Below are 13470 nucleotides of genomic sequence, written 5' to 3' on the forward strand. Positions count from 1 at the left end.
TTTTTTTTAGTTCATCACGCGCACACCCACATTTCTCACACGCACACTTAACGCTTTGCAGGTACGTTTCGTATGTTTTTGCGCTTTGTTTTTGAACGTCTCTCATACCGTTGCATTACACAAAATTTTTGTAGTGTCCTTTCCTCATAACATACACGTAACAAAAAAAAAAAACAAAAAAAAAACCATTACAAAAATAAACTTATCCCATTCATCAGTACTACATGTCACGTACAATGAGCGTAAAATAGTGTTTATATAAGTAACAAACGTGCAAAAAAAGTTCTTTGTAAATCAGGTATTTGACGCATTCACGAGTAGTCGACGCTCACAGTAGTTAGGTTGATTATTTGGTGGTGCTCCACCTTAGTTGAGCATCGTGATATGCGACGAACTGCAACTGTAATCTTCTACGCATATTTTCAGACTATCACATTCATACATATCATAAACTTACAACTAAATTTACTTGCGGTGCGGCCCTTTCTTATGCTTATATGGTACCTAACACTCGACAAGCATTTGTCTTTCTTCACCATTAGAACGTGTCGATGCATCGTTCCCTGGAAGAAAAACTTAATACTAACTTAAAACTAAATATTCATAGATAAGCGTACAGTGGCTCGATGGTCACTAATATCTCTTTCATAAATTCGACCTTGTATTCGTTTACTTCAGTGTGCAATCGTGTTATTACAAACTCATTTAATGTCCGTTGTGCGCCTCTACTTACCTTGTAAATCTGGAAGATATGGTGTATTATAGGCTTGATGCGACGTCTTATTCAGTTTGCCCCTCATATTGTACTCGCTTATTTACCTGCAGCAAGGGTTTTCTGGTCCCATAATTATAATTAGTGCGTGTACTTTCAATACTTAAATTTGTAAATATATAGATGTAATGTACATAGTAGCGTAACTTCAGTAAATATCTCGTAGTTTAGGATTACCTTTCCGTGTATATAATCCCTTAGCTTATCTTTGTTTGTGTGTATTGTGTAGATAGTCGTAGTTGTGGTATAGACTCTCCCTTAATTTTCTATGTCACAGTTTATGCAATTGGCTCTAGAAATGCTAGTGCAGGCCGTATCTCATAGGATTTGTTTGTTTGTTTGTTTTTGGTGTTCCAATACATTCAGTTGCGTCTGGCGCTAGCGGTTTGTTCAAATCATTGAAATGGCTCTGAGTATTATGGGACTGAACATCCATGGTCACCAGTCCCCTAGAACTTAGAACTACTTAAACCTAACTAACCTAAGGACATCACACACATCCATGCCCGAGGCGGGATTCGAACCTGCGACCGTAGCAGTCGCGCGGTTCCGGACTGCGCGTCTAGAACCGCTAGACCACCGCGGCCGGCTAGCGGTTTGTTGACTACTTTTCTCCCCGCCGGCCTCAGTGGCCGAGCGGCTCTAGGCGCTTCAGTCTGTAACCGCGCGACCGCTACGGTCGCAGGATCGAATCCTGCCCCGGGCATGGATGTGTGTGATGTCCTTAGGTTAGTTAGGTTTAAGTAGTTCTAAGTTCTAGGGCTCTGATGACCTCAGATGTTAAGTCCCATTGTGCTCAGAGCCATTTACTTTTCTCGCCAAAGTGCATGCGCTGCGTCGTTCTGTTACCACGAACGTCGTGGAGAGTTGCGTATTGCAGTGCGCGCTACCATGTGTTTCACAAGTTCGTGTATTCATTTACACCTGGACTACGCACAAGGCGAAGCGTTGTGTTTAAAGTCTCGTCGTCGCTAGACACATGAAAGTAAAATTCTTCCTTGTTACATCCACTTACCTTATCATTTATACATTAGACAAATAAGAAAAAACCTGAACAAAAATTTTCCCTATCAACTAACAACATAAATTTTGGAATGTTATTTTCCAGCATCCGAAATTTAATATTACTATACATATGTACAACTTTGAGGTGTGTGTGTGTGTGTGTGTGTGTGTGTGTGTGTGTGTGTGTGTGTGTGTGTGAATGTGTGTGTGTGTGTTTGAGGTTTACGGGCGCTAAACAGCGTGGTCATCAGTGCCCATACAACTTAGAGGTGTACAAATGGCTGCATACCCTCTTCTTTGAAATGTTAATAACTTCCATTTTGTACACGAAATCCTTAATAATACCCGGTATTCTTTCAAATACATGTACATAAGCAAGTATCAGTTCCCTACGTTCCGCTTACTGTTCTTTAGAAAAGCACTTTGATTCACTTATCTTTGTGTTTACTGTGTTGACGTTTATTTCTTCTGCTGACGACGGTTCATTATTGTACATGTTGACAAACAAAACAATGGGATTTCTGAGTTGAACTTCAAAGTCGTGAGTAATTTCAGTTTTACATCTTGTAGTAATTCCCCTGATCACGTTTATTACAAAAAATTGGTTATTTACTGTTAAATTACATTCAGTCTAACGTTGACGAGCACTTTCGATAGAAAACGGAGAATGTATATTCTGAAGAACAGCAGTAACGTACATTTGATTGACGCGATCAGTTGCTTGACTGAAGTCTACAGCAGCCAGCGCTCCAGGTACACGACTCACCTTAGCATGCGCAATTAGGTCTCTGTAGCAGCACAGGTGGCGCGGTTCTAGGCGCTTCAGTCTAGAACCGCGCGACCGCTACGGTCGCAGATTCGAATCCTGCCCCGGGCATGGATGTGTGTGATGTCCTTAGGTTAGTTAGGTTTAAGTAGTTCTAAGTTCTAGGGGACTGATTATATTATGCGTCCCACCCATCGATGTCTGATCCATTGATAGGAACGAGACGTCGTAACCAAATTCTAACTGCCAGTGGACATGTGAAGATATTCATGTCACAGTTCAACAAAGTTAATGGTCGGTAGTCCGTGATACGTGATCTTCTGCGAGGTTTACGGATTGTGATGATGACATCTTCCATAAAGTTGCACCTCTGGCGTCATGATCTCTTGTCATATAGCAGTCCAATAGGGTACCAATAGCCTCGGGAACGTCCTATAGAACTCCAGGGGTAACACATGCGGTCCTGCTGATTTATTGGGTGCCCTTTTCCTATGATATCCAACACTACTTCTTCAGTCACTGGATCTAGCAGTTCCTGTTGGAATACCGGAGTATCTTTGCCGTGCGTCAAACCAGCGACAGCAGCAATGATCTCTTGATCAGATCTCTTCTCCGCGTACAGATAAGACAATGAGTAAAGTATGCTCACGTGACGGACGCCATTTTCTATCGTCACCTCATGAATCAGTGTTCTGTGTCTGCGCTTTTTTCCCATAGCTATATGGTACATTGAGGGCTGCCCGTTGGCGATTCCGATCGTTTGACGTGCACGGCTGATCGTCCCTTCCAAGCGTTGATGGCTCATTGTCACAGTTTTAGCTTTTGCTAGGTTGACAGTCATCTGGCAGTCCAGTGATGGGGATACAACGGAACACTCCCTGTGGGTGGCGTAGTAGAATTCTGTAACGCTGGACCTCCATGACACAGCTTCCCTACTAAACGCGTTCAAGATCCATAGAAGGCTCGGCTTCGCACAGTCTAACCACCACTTTAAAGCAGACGTATACGCTCCACGTCGTCGTCGTGTCCCCCACCACCGCTTGACATTCCGGTGAGGTCAGATGAGCGGTGTTAAATTTCCATTGGTTGCGGCTGCGCCACACTTGTTGGCGGCGAGGCCTGATGGTACAAATGTAAGCAGTGTGGTCAGTAAATGCTGCTGGCTGCAACTCGGCTGCCGTGACAGCATCCCTGAGAGCGTGGGACGTATATATCCTGTCAATTCTGCTAGACGAATGTTGCGTGGAGTGCGTGAAACGCTTTCTATCAACAAAGATGATGTTCCAAGTGTCTACCAAAACGAGCTCACGAATTTCAGCGCCGAGTGCGGGGGATGGTGAATGGTGAGGAATTTGGTCCTTGGGAGATTGTGTACAATTAAAATCGCGCCAAATCACTATATCATCTAATGTGCCTTGGTACAATTGCGTTAATTCCTGAGTAAAGAATGGCGAACGTTCACGCCTCTTGATGGTACCAAGGCCGGCCGGTGTGGCCGAGCGGTTCTAGGCGCTTCAGTCTGGAACCGCGCGACCGCTACGGTCGCAGGTTCGAATCCTGCCACGGGCATGGATGTGTGTGATGTCCTTAGGTTAGTTAGGTTTGAATAGTTCTAGGGGACTGATGACCTCAGATGTTAAGTCCCATAGTGCTCAGAGCCGTGATGGTACCAAGCGGTGCGTAACATTACGAGGTGTATCCCTTGCATCATAAGCGCGATGCCCATGTCATTCGGTAGGTAACGTACATCGGTGGTTATAAAACATTCTTTGAGAAGTACTGCGACGCACCTGGGCATATCCAACGTATGTGATATGCATGTCGTGCATCTATGGATGTCCATATACCTCGGCTGCATAAAGTGTGTCGCGTAACAATAACAGCTTTGTGTGCGACCGGATGATATTGATGTTGATAGTAGCGAATCGATATGACTGTCTTTCGCCCTTGAAGACAGCGGCAGTCATCTGTATACGCAGTGGCGACGGGTTTGGTCGCCCCAACGCCACCCCGTCGTCTCGATTATCACGCTGTCCGCATGAGGTTGGTGGATTGTGTAATTCCCATTATTCTGCAAGTGATGTGCCTGCCAAAGTGTCGTCTTCCACGTCGTCCGTCCACGGGTCACTGGAAAGAGGCGGTAGTTGTGTTACATTGGGTACCAAAAAGGCCCTTGTTGTGAGTTCTCGCGGTTGAGGCGGTGTTCCATCCTCGTCTTAGTGTCAGAATGTTAGACTAAAAAAATGGCTCTGAGCACTAGGACTTAACATGTGAGGTCATCAGGCCCCTAGAACTTAGAACTACTTAAACCTAACTAACCTAAGGACATCACACACATCCATGCCCTAGGTAGGATTCGAACCTGCGTCCGTAGCAGTCGCGCGGTTCCGGAATGAAGAGCCTAGAACCGCTCGGCCACCAGCGGCCGGCAATGTTATACTAAATCTGACTCCTCTGCACCTTCTGAGAGGAAATCTTGGGTTGGAACTACTAGTGGATCAACATCTATCCACTCGTCTTGCGGCGGCAGTTGCTGTTCGGTTTTATCTGGCGACTCCCTCTGCCTCATCAATTACGTGTCCGTATGTCTGCAGTGGTAGCCTATCCCGATCTCCATGGCCAGATGCCGTAGGCGCCACCACTTGTTCAAAAGTAATTGGCAGAATCGAAAAAGGAACATGTTCTAATGCTTCTGATGGAATATGGGTGATCCGCCGCTGCGAACAATCAGAGTGAACATGAGCCTTTTGTCCACATCTTGAGTATGTGCGCGGTTGTCCATCATTATATGATAATTGCACGATAGCCGGCAATGTTTATGTATGAAGGAATATGCTTCGTGAGTTCGATTATGGCCTGTCTTACTCTTACTCTCCTGTAACGCTTAATAGCGGGTATAACGGACTCGGCGTGTACTCAAAAAGTAGCTCGAAGACCCGGAGGGTCCTCACGCCTAGGCCACTATGTTCGACGTGAACAACACCGACATGTCCATCTGAGTGCCTAAATTATAGTTTGCCGGCAGCACCGGTAACCACATTCGTGCACCCTACAGTTTATCACATTAACATGGACTGCACTGGCCGTGATTGAAAAGTGAATATCAGTGATGTCCTGTGGATCTGGAAATAGTTCATCACGCAAGAAGTTTTCTACTTCTTATGCTCGCGGTCGTGGATATTCGACTTGGAATGTAATCTTCATAGTGTTCTTCCTATAGGAGTTCGCCCTGTTACTTCAATGAACTCCTACTAAGCGACTTATGCTCAAGGGAAGCAAACAAACTCGCGTACGCTACTAGACCGGTGGGACGCACAGAACACTTCCTCGCCGCTCCGTCGCTGACCACAGGCCATATCCAAATACTACATACACAATAAGCCCCCCCCCACCCCCCACCCACCCACACACACACGCACATCTATTTTTATATATGTACTAGCTGTTTACGTACAGCATCACCTGCATATGTTTAGGCACATATACTTCTGAAAGCTCCTTGTCTTCGCCTCTCTGTCCGTCTCCTCCTCCCCTCTTTCTCTGTCCACCGTTGTACTCCAGATTTTAGTAAGCAGCAGCGTCCTTAGTTTACACCTGAGTATCATTAGGCAGGCAAAAAAGTGTATTATTCACTTATGTGATTTGCGCACGATGCTTGTACTAAAATGTTGTTTATTTCTAATTCATGTCGCACGCTGAAGATGCCAGCAAACTGTTCTGCCGACGAAGCAATCAGCAGTGTGGACCACTAAACAAAAGGGTGCCGATGGTTTGCGATGGCGAGAACATTGTGCCATCATTGTCAAATCTTCTCTACACGTTCTTATTAAATGAGTGTTAAAAACTGATTTACGTATGATGTGGTAGTTCACAACAGGTCTTGAACGTGTAATGTTTACTGTATATCACTGTGTTGTTGGTAAAAAGTGTTTTAGTTTAAATTTTTGTCGACTACATATGTTGAGTAGCGGAGTGACTCTACCAACAAGCACGGAAGATGTTTGAAATTTTTCTGATTTTTGAATACAGTAAAAGCCTATTTGTGATACTTATTTAACAACAAGAGCTTTAATTTTGAATTTTGTTGAACAATTAACGCTTATTTCTAAGTTATTAGTTAGAATATACTGGAAGTTTCATCTAGGCACAGTAAATCAAAAGTAACTAATTTTAGAAAAAATGTTTAAATCATAATTCTGGGAAAATAGAAAGAGGGTAACCTTAATTTCTTTAAAGTGACAGATTGTGAAGAATCCCTTGAAACAGTTTCAATCAAATTCTTGAGCAGAAATTTGGCTTTGGTGGTAGCGCAAATGTTAATATCAAAACATTACGGTTACATGAACTTTGTCTCAAGTCATAGAATCTGTGGTAATACCTCAATAACAGCTAAAATTTGATATATGTTTGACGTTTAAGTGAACAAAATAACTTTGAGTAATAACAAATTATACATTCTCACCGAAAGCATTAACTGAAATTTTAGTAGAGAAATAGTTTGAAGTGATATATTTAAAGGCCGGCCGGTGTGGCCGAGCGGTTCTAGGCGCTACAGTCTGGAACCGCGCGAACGCTACGGTCGCAGGTTCGAATCCTGCCTCGGGCGTGGATGTATGTAATGTCCTTAGGTTAGTTAGGTTTAAGTAGTTCTAAGTTCTAGGGGAATGATGACCTCAGCAGTTAAGTCCCATAGTGCTCAGAGCCATTTGAACCATTTGATATATTCAAATATTACGTGGCAGCACCGACAAATAGTATCAGTGGCTGATTGAATTATACGGCGTGAGGTTTCAATGTTTTGTGAAACAGTTAAATCCATTCCTGGACTACGATGACGATTTACATGAAGTTTTAGAAGCAGTCCCTTCTCAGCTAGGGACTAAACGATCCTGCTGTATATATATATATATATATATATATATATATATATATATATATATATATATATATATATATATATATATATATATATAAGATTTACGCACATTATATTAATATTTTTTGATCACGGATTGCACAGGTTTTGGTGTTCTGGCGCCTAATCCATGTCCTGATACTTGCAACTAGATATCACTCCCTTTGTTTGCAGTGATGGCTTGCAGAAGCACTTTGTGAAGCAACTCACTTTGTTTAGGTAGATTGTGTTTGGGCATGGCTCTGTGGAAGTTTCGACAACCATGGCGAGCACCTCAGCCCTGCCTTTGAGGAAATGTGGTACACAACTTCATCTGGGGCTGCTGTTACATAAGATAACATGTCACATCTAGTCATGGCGCTTCTCTAGTTGTTCTTCCGGAACGTATTTACAAGCAATACAATGCACGGATCCATACGAGACTGCTGTACTTTCGTGACATAGCAACATATCCGTAGTGTGTTGTTTCTAAGAATGCAATTACAATAAAAGTGGTCAGATGCAACTGCAAGCTACGACTCAGAATCTGTTTTCCTCTATTATGTCTGTCCAGATCACATCCTGTGTGCAATGTACGTGTGAAATAATAGAGTATGAAAATTTACCACAGTAAAATGACTGTTGTAATTAGTTACAAGGTCTCCGTGGTGTTATGGTGATTTCAGACCAACCATCCAAATGCGTGAGGGAAGCACCATGAAGTAAGTGATACGACGTTGGTATTTGTGTGCAAGCTATGTTTGTAGTAGTTAATAAAATTTTCAAGCAAATGGATGACCCCATATAAAGCCGATACGGTCAAGGACAGAGTTTAAACCTTCGGATCGCAGTCATTAGTTGTGCAGACGGTTGTTACATAACAGCGCGGCTTTAGCGAGAGCTCGAGGTTCAACAGGAGGCAAATGCAGCGTGCAGGCATTATCTCTCCACGCTCTTTTAGCTGGAATTAGCGGTACGGTTGACTGGGTGTGCCCCGCGTTTGTAGTTAACGCTGCGGTGCCGGTCACTGCTCGTTACAGTGGGCTCAGTGGCGCCTCATCCACAGCGCTATTTTCGTCTCGGCGGAGGTCGTTATACGCACTCTATACATAGTTTTTTTTTATTTTTTCGGAGCGACTGATCTACCGCCATGTCTCGTGCCACGATTTCAGACTGCACTTTCAGCTCTTTTCTGCCCATATTTTTCCGGAATGTTATACATCAAGAAAACTCTAGGTTCATCCATTTATTTCTTTCGTTGTGTATGTGTGCCACCGAGCGTATATGAAAGCAAAAGCGCTTTTAGCATTTATTTAACATAGTTATCCTGATATTTTATGTCTATTAAATACATTTATCACATGTTTTAGAGGCGTTAACACCACCGTATGAACTCCCCAACAACAACAAAAAAGTCTTCATGATCGTCCATGGCTATTCCTTGTTACTGCCATCGTCACAACGTCTTCTAGTTTACCGACAAGTATTTCCACATCCGCAATGGCACTGAAAAATTCCTATGGTAAAGGCTCAAGAGAATCAATATGTGAATGGTAGTTGCAGTAACAAATAGTAATATAATCAAAATATCCACGGGTGTACTGCCGGTCTACAGTGTCCAACGGGCACAATATTTCGGCGATCATACATGTCGCCATCATAAGGTGAACTGACGGACTGAGCTCCTGTGAACGTGCCGGTACGGAGATCCGTGCGCTATGGCTGCTCAGAGAGAACTGGGTTCGGTCGCGGCGGCGGCCGATTTAAATACCCTCCGCCCGCGGCGCGCTCCCTCCGCTGTCAGCGCCCCGCGCGACGGCGTCTGAGATAACGTCGGTGTGATGGCTCTGTCCGCCGTGGTCGTCACAACTATACGTTTGCTCGATTTGCTCTTGATTAACCCAATCGCTGGTTCCCAAGCCTTGCTAAGATTATAGCCACAGTCACGGTTTTTGAGGTCGTCATTGGTGCGAATTTCGATGGCCTCTCTAATAACGCTGTCCCAGTCTGTACCAGAATCCTCGTGAGTTCATACTCCATAGCGTGATTTTCCGACAAACAATGTTCAGCGACCGCCGACTTGCTCGGATACATCAGTCGAGTGTGCCTCTGGTGTTCACGGCATCGATCCTCGACGGTACGCATCGTCTGACCAATATGCGACTTGCCACATTGACACGGAATCTGGTACACGCCGGCCTTCCTCAAACCGAAGTCATCTTTGGCGCTCTTCACCAGTGCACGAGTTTTATTCGGAGGACAGAACACAGTTCCGACCCGGTGTTTCTTCAAAATGCGGGCGATTTTCCCCGAGAGTGCGCCTGTATATGGAATAAACGCAGTGCCTACCTCCTCCCTCGTGATTTCATCCATCTCCACAGGTTGTGCTGTAGTGGTTGGGCGGAGAGCACGTTGAATCTGCCACTCTGAGTACCCATTTTTTCGAAATACAGTTCTCAGATATTCCAATTCCTGGGGTAGACTCTCTGCGTCAGAGATAGTGCGCGCCCTATGTACTAGAGTGAAGAGTGGCGGCAGCTGTCTGCGTGCAAATACAGATCAGTGTGCGTTGTCTTCCGATACACCCCATGACCTAGGGTGCCGTCAGCCCTTCTCTTGACCAAGACGTCAAGGAAAGGTAATTTACCCTCCGTTTCAGTCTCCATATTGAATTTGATGTTGGGGTGTGTGGAGTTTAGATGTGTGAGGAAGTCGAGGAGTTTATCCATACCATGTGGCCAGATGACGGACGTGTCGTCCACGTAACGGAAAAAGCAAGTAGGTTTCCATTCGTATGACGACATGGCTTCCTCCTCGAAGTTCTCCATGTACAAATTCGCTACCACCGGTGAGAGTGGGCTACCATGGCGACTCCCTCCGTTTATTCATAGTATTCTCCATTAAAAAGAAAATACGTGGAAGTCAAGACATGCCTAAAAAGTTCAGTGGTTTTCTCGTCAAACTTCTGACTAATCAATTCTAGTGACTCTCGCAGGGGTACCCTCGTAAACAAGGAAACGTCGTCAAAACTCACCATGATATCTGAATAATCCAACCTGAAGCTATCAAGGCGTTTAACAAAATCCACGGAATAACGGATGTGATGAGGGCATTTACCCACATAAGGACTTAATATTCCCGTCAGGTATTTGGCCAACAAATATGTAGGTGCCCTGATGTTGCTGACAATGGGGCGTAATGGTACCCCCTCTTTGTGAACCTTCGGGAGTCCATATAGTCTGGGCGGTACCGGATCTTGGGGTAACAATTTCTTAGCGTCACCCTCCGGTAACTCTGCGTCCTTGAGAAGCGACCTCATCTTGTTCTCCACCTTCTTTGCACGGTCAACGCTGATCTTCCGGTAGGAATCGTCATTTAACAGGCTCTGCATGTTACCAGTGTAGTCCTTATGGGAGACAACAACTGTAGTATTGCCTTTGTCAGCAAGTAAGACAACAATTTCAGAGCGCTCCCTCAGATCACGAATGGCCGCCCTCTCTTTACTGGTGATATTTGACTTCATCGGCTTGGATTTCGTCAACACACGATAAGTTTCACGACGTATTTCCTCAGCTGATTCAGGCGGAAGCCGAGCTGCAACCTGTTCAACAGCACTAACAATTTCTGCGACCGGAGTGAACTTGGGGGTGGGAGCGAAGTTGAGACCTTTCTGCAAAACCGAGACCGCATCATCACTCATCACCATGCCATTCAAATTGATGACAGTCTTGCATGGAACCTGGGTTGCAGCTGATTCCGCCCATAAGAAGGCAACGGGACGTCAAACAGCTAAGTTCTCACTCTCCTTGACAAACCATCTCTGCAGGTTCCGTGCAAGTATGGAGTATGAAAGCACGAGGATTCTGGTACAGACGTCGAGATACTGGGACAGAGTTGTTAGAGGCCATCGAAATTCGCACCAATCACGACCTCATAAACCGTGACTGTAGCTATAATCTTAGCAAGGCTTGGGAAACAGCGATTGGGTTAATCAAGAGTAAATCGAGCAAACGTATAGTTGTGACCACCACGGCGGACAGAGCCATCACTCCGACGTCATCTCAAACGCCGTCGCAATCTGTTCCACCACGCGACCGTGGCGCGTGGCGCGGGCGGCGGAGGGAGTGCGCCGCGGGCGGAGGGTATTTAAATCGGCCGCCGCTGCGACCGAACCCGGTTCCCTCTGAGCAGCCATAGCGTACGGATCTCCGTACCGGCACGTTCACAGCAGCTCAGTCCGTCAGTTCACCTGATGATGGCGACATGTATGATCGCCGAAATATTGTGCCCGTTGGACACTGTAGACCGGCAGTACACCCGTGGATATTCTGATTATCAAATACGCCTGGAAAAACTCAAGAATCACAAATAGTAATATGTTCTCGATCACAGTACTTTTGGATAGTGTTTTGATACTTACAAGATTTTTCCGCGTAAGCGCGTCTTATCTCACAGTATTTCTTGTTCACGTTGTTGACAAAATAGTATCATCGGCATGGTGGTATATCTGCACATTTCCTTTTTTTTTTTTTATTCATCAGTCTTCTAACTGGTGTGATGCGCCAGCCACGAATTCCTCTCCTGTGCCAACCTCAAAGTAGCACTTGCAACCTACGTCCTCAGTTATTTATTGGAAGTATTCAAGTATTCCAATCTCTGTCTTCCTCTACGGTTTTTGCACTCTACAGTTCCCTCTAGTACCATGGAAGTCATTCCCTGGCGTCTTAACAGATGTTCTATCATCCTGCCCCTTCTCCTTGTCATTGTTTTCCACATATTCCTTTCCTCTCCGATTCTAAGGAGACCCTTCTCATACCTTACCGCATCAGTCCATCTGAGTTTCAACATTCGTCCGTAGCACCACATCACAAATGCCTCGATTCGCTTCTGTTCCGGTTTTCCCACAGTCCATGTTTCACTACCATACAATGATGTGCTCCAGACGCACATTCTCAGAAATTTCTTCGTCAAATTAAGGCCTATGTTGGATACTAATAGACATCTCTTGGCCATGAATGCCCTTTTTGACAGTGCTAGTGTGCTTTTGATGTCCTCCTTGCTCCGTCAGCCATTTGTTATTTTGCTACCCAAGTAGTGGAATTCCATAACTTCTTCTACTTCGTGACCATCAATCATGTTGTTAAGTTTGTTGTTGTTTTCATTCTGCTACTTCTCATAACTCTCGTCTTTCTTGGATTTACTCTCAATCCATATTATTTACTGATTAGACTGTTCATTCCGTTCAGCACATCATATAATTGTTCTTCACTCTTACCCAGGATAGCAATGTCATCAGCGAATCGTATCACTGATATCCTTTCACTCTGAATTTTAATTACACTACTGAACCTTTTATTATCATCACTGTTTCTTCGACATACAGATTTAACAGTAAAGGCGAAAGACGACATCCCTGTCTTACACCCTTTTTAATCCGAGCACTTCGTTCTTAGTCATCCACTCATATTTTTCCCTCTTGACTCTTGTACATATTGTATATTACCCGTCTCTCCCTATAGCTTAACCCTACTATTCTCTGAATTTCGAACGTGTTACAGCATTTTCCGTTGTCGAAAGCGTTTTCCAGGTCGACAAATCGTATGAACGTATTTTGACTTTTCTTTAGTATTGCTTCCATTATCAACCACAACGTTAGAGTTGTCTCTCTATCGCCTTTAGTTTTCCTAAAGTCAAACTGGTCGTCATCTTACACATCCTCAATTTTCTTTTCCATTCTTCTGTATATTATTGTTGTCAGCAATTTGGATGCGCAAGTGCAGTAATTCTCGCACTTATCAGCTCTTGCACTCTTCGGAATTGTGTGGATGATGTTTTTCCGAAAGTCATATGCTATCTCGCCACACTCACACGCTCTATACACCAATGTGAATAGTCGTTTTTTTGCCATTTGCCCCAGTGATTTTAGAAATTCTGATGGAATGTTATCTGTTTATTCTGCCTTATTTGATATTAAGTCCTCCAAAGCTTTCTTAATTTCAGGTTCTAATACCGGATTCCCTTTCTCTTCCTGTT

Source organism: Schistocerca serialis, chromosome 1 (genome assembly GCF_023864345.2).
Source record: "Schistocerca serialis cubense isolate TAMUIC-IGC-003099 chromosome 1, iqSchSeri2.2, whole genome shotgun sequence".
In the NCBI taxonomy this organism is placed as follows: domain Eukaryota; kingdom Metazoa; phylum Arthropoda; class Insecta; order Orthoptera; family Acrididae; genus Schistocerca; species Schistocerca serialis.